Source organism: Tupaia chinensis, unplaced genomic scaffold (assembly GCF_000334495.1).
Source record: "Tupaia chinensis unplaced genomic scaffold, TupChi_1.0 Scaffold000374_1, whole genome shotgun sequence".
NCBI lineage: Eukaryota > Metazoa > Chordata > Mammalia > Scandentia > Tupaiidae > Tupaia > Tupaia belangeri.
Window position 1 is genome coordinate 761,949 of NW_006159872.1, and position 4,308 is coordinate 766,256.

Genomic DNA, 4,308 nt, shown 5'->3' on the forward strand with positions numbered 1-4,308 from the left:
CCACCCCCAGCACTCACACTTCCTGGGGGCCAGGCGGGGAAGAGAGACCGCAAGCCACGAAGGGGGAAGGAGGCAAGGGGAGTTGGCTGCTTCCCGGGGCTTTGAGGGTTAAGGTCCCCCTCCAAATCCCCCAATCCTGTTGCTGGGGCTCTTGAAATTAGAGTGACCTCAGTGCTCCCCACATTTTCTTTCCATGACACCAGCGCTAGCCCACAGCCCCGGCGACCCTATGGAGGGCTATGGGAGGGACATAAAAGATGGCGGAGGAAGGAGTAGGGCAACTCTCTTGCCCAGCCCAGGACCCTTGTCCCTGGGCACCCCCACTCACCAGCCACCCCTCTTGGCTCTCTTCTTGGCCTCCTCTTCCACCCTTCAGTCTACCTCTCCTGACCCTGGTCTCCCTTCTGCAAGATGCATACTGCGCTGCCCTTGCTTCGGCCTTGCGGGCCCCTCACCTCCTCTCGCCACCTCTGGCCCAGGCTGCCCCAGGAACCAGCCCCACCACAGCACAGCTCCCCGCTCTGTCCTCTTGCCCAGGCCTCTCCCACTTTCTCCATGCCCCCTGCTCTGGGCACCCCTTCTCTTCTCCCCAGGTGTGGGTGGGCTACAGGGGGCTGGGGAAGGCAGGGACCAGGACCTGCCTCCTAAGGCCTCATCTTGCCAAGAGATGGTCGCGTGGAAAGAACACATGCTCCCCTTCTGGATGAACCAGGGGACCAAAATTTGGGGACCATTTGGTGAGGATGAGCGGTGGAGGGGAGTGTGCAGTGACAGCGGATGTGGGGTGGGGGTGGGGGGACAACCTGTGCCTCCCTGCCCGTCAGAGTTTCCAGTCCTGCTGGACTTTCCCTAAAGGGTGCCCACTCTGAGCCAGGAACTGTCCACTTGGGCAGATCCTGGCCATCAGGGTTCCCAGCAGAGGCTGCAGGGGCAGTGCCAGCTTTCCCAAGGGCCCAAGAAGACCGCGCAAGGTGCCAGGGTCTGCCCTGTGCCCACCCCCTCCCCCCTAGTCTAGTGTCTCGGCTGGGTAACCGAGCCGGCTGGTAACCCCACACCCGCCAAGCCGCGGGCAGAAACCTGAGCCCCCCAGCCCCAGAGGACACCCCAGCCCGATCCCCGAAGCCCGGCTCCCTGCCAGCCTGTCCAACCTCCTGGCCTGGCCCGGCAGCCACACTGCTCCTGTAGGCCTCTTCTGTGGCTTTTCCCCTCTTCTGTGGCTTCTCCTGGTCATCTAGGTCCCCTCCCACACTCCAGTTCCTCAGACCCAGAGTTCCCTAAGCCTCCCAGGGAAGTTTGGGCGCCCTCTTCCTAGCCTGTTTTTCAGTCCTTCCTTGACCCTTGGCCAATTCCAGGCCCCCTAGCCTCCCCTGGGGCCTGACCTCCCAAGCCAGAGCAGGGCCTACTCACCTGAACGCTGAGGGGCCTTGCCGGCAACTCCATCTGGCCCCTGGGGGCAGCAGGTTGGGAGGGGTGGGGGAGGGCCAGGCTGGGGGGAGGTGGGGTGGCTGTTCCCCCGCTCCCGCTCCATCCTTCAAAGGGGCCGCCCACGAACTGGCCCAGCCCCAGCTGTACCCACCCCGCCTGTCCTCACTCAGTCCTGGAAAGGGAAACGGTGAGGGGTAGGAAAGGTAGGAGCTGGGACAGGCCAGGAGGACAGAGGTGAGGAGGAGCCCTGGGAGAGGCTGCTGGAGGTGGGACCAGGAGAAGGAAGAAGGGAGGGGAGGGGACAGGAGGCGGCAGTGGCCAGAAGAGGGAGGAGGGGCTGCCTGGACAGTCAGTGCCAGGGGTGACAGGTGCCCAGGCCCCAGCCCCTCAGGGCGTAGGAAAGGTAGGAGCTGGGACAGGCCAGGAGGACAGAGGTGAGGAGGAGCCCTGGGAGAGGCTGCTGGAGGTGGGACCAGGAGAAGGAAGAAGGGAGGGGAGGGGACAGGAGGCGGCAGTGGCCAGAAGAGGGAGGAGGGGCTGCCTGGACAGTCAGTGCCAGGGGTGACAGGTGCCCAGGCCCCAGCCCCTCAGGGCATGCGGGACAAGGGGACCTCAAGAAGGCCCTCCAGAGCCTCATAGGCCCCTTACCCCCACTGGGAGCTGACCGAACTCTCCCCACCCTGCACTGGGCTGGGGCCCTCAGGGGCTGGGCAAGGCGGCACCCCGCCTTTCCATAGCCTCACCCCAAACCCACTCACATACCACAGTTCCTTGCCTGGGTGCCAGCCCCTGCCAACCAGGCCAGGGGGCAGCACTTGTGCCAGCCCCAATGTCCAGGGGTATCAGGGGGACGGTGCTGGCCTGAGGGGGGTGGATGGATGGGGGGAGCTGAAGGCACCGAAAGAGGAAGGAGCCGGGAGGGGGCATCTGCTGGGAAGCGCCCAGCCCCCCCCCTTGCGCAACTGCTGCCACCCTGGCCGGTTGGGTGGGACCCGCCTGGGCCTGAGGGGCAACTCAGGAGGGCTCTGAGCCCAGATGGGTGGGCCGTAAGTTTCACTTAAATAACTCCTGGGGTCCCTTATTCCTGGAACAAGGGATACCCTAGTGGCCCTGAGACGCTAAGTCATCCCAGGTGCTGCTAGGCTAGGGGGACCACAGAAATGCCCCCTAAAGCACCCCCTCCCCTTTCCCCCCAACAGCTGCTGGCTCAATGCCTCTGGCCTGCTGCCCCTCACCAGCTCCCGGCCTGGTTGGCACCTACCCACCAGGATGCTGGCAGTCCTGCCCTCCTCTCCCTCCTACCCCCCTGCTCCCAGTGCCCCATGCCAACTGTGGGCCTGGGGTGGGGGAGGGTCACCCTGTGCCTTGGTGCCAGCCAGACAGGCCCAGGCCCCTAGGCCCTACAGATAAGACCCAAGACCCCGTTCTCAAGCCACCTCAAGAGGCAGCACACCCGCGGGGGCCTACCGAGAGCCTGGGAAGCCACAGACAGCACCGTGAGCAGTTACCGGAGGCTCCACGCCCCAGGGTGGGGGCCGGTGTCTCTCGCTGACACCAGGCGCCAACCTCCCGGCATTCCCCCAGCCCAAGCATTTGCTCGGGCACCAAAGTCCCCGTTCCTGAGAGTCCTAGTGCCTGCAGCCTGTGAGGGAGTGGGGTGGGGCTGCTCTCTGCCCTTTGATCCCCATAAAGGGAGGGAACCAGCCTAGAGGGCAGGGGGCAGGGAGGGAGTTCATGGGGCCCCTCCATTTCATCCCTGCCAGGGGCAGCAGGGCAGGGTGTGGGCATCCCTTGGGTGGGGACCTAAGATGGGATGGGTAGCATGTATCAGCAAGGGAGGTGGATGTCAACCACAGGTACGTGGTGTCACATGAGAATGGGCTGGCGAGGACCAGGAGGGGGCATACAGAGGGTACCCATGTTCCAACCTACCCAGGTCCTGGCTTTTACTCTCATCAAGAAACATTTCCAGACTCAGCTAAATTGAGAATGCGAGGACTACAACTCCCAGTGTGCACCACGATTGCTTTGTGTGTACTTTGGGAGTTGTAGTCCCTTAGAAGCTCTGAGGTCTCTTCTCGGGAGCCTTGCTGATGGGGTGGGGAGGGTAGGGGATTTGGTCAGGAATCTCCATGTTAGAGAAGAGGAAAAAGGCTAGGAGGTCCATGGGGTGGAGAGAGGACCCCTGTTCCCAGGCAAAGTGGGGGAAAGGAGGAAGGAAGGAGGGGAGGATGTCTGTTGAAAGGGGCATATGGGTGGGGAGGGGTTGGGGGGGCGGTGGAAACAGGAAGGAAACTGAAGCCAGAGACATGAGGTCGAAAGCAAGGGCCTGGGGGAGCCCCACTTCGAGGCCTGGCAGGGACTGGGAAGACATTTCCCCCTGCCGTTCGGGTGACCTGGGGAGGCATAAGAATAATTAGCGCTGTCAAGTGGCAGCAGATTGATGTATCTGTGGATGGGTTGGGGGGCTCGCTGACTCCACTTGCCTGCCATCAGCCTTCTTTTCCCTGGGGTATCCTCAACCAGGTGACCTGGCTCTGCAGAAGCTAGCCAGCAGAGCAAGGGGTGAGGGCGGTCAGGGCCTGTCTGATGGGGAGAAGAATGGATACACACAGGGTTAGGTCCATCTAGGAACGAGGTTCAGGAAGGGCGCTAGCAAATGAGGGTACCACTCCCCAGGGCAGTGGCCGTGGCAGCTGGGAGGCCTCTTGAGAGAGAGGGCTAGATGCCAGGGCCACCTGCATCCCACCCATCCCAGACTGTGGGACAGAAGAAAAAAGGCAACCCTCTTAGCCTCCTGGGGAACTTGCTAGAAGTAGCTTTTCCCCTGTGCCAGGTAGTCTGTGAACATTAAAAGATGGCAGCTCAGGGGCCAGGTGGCAG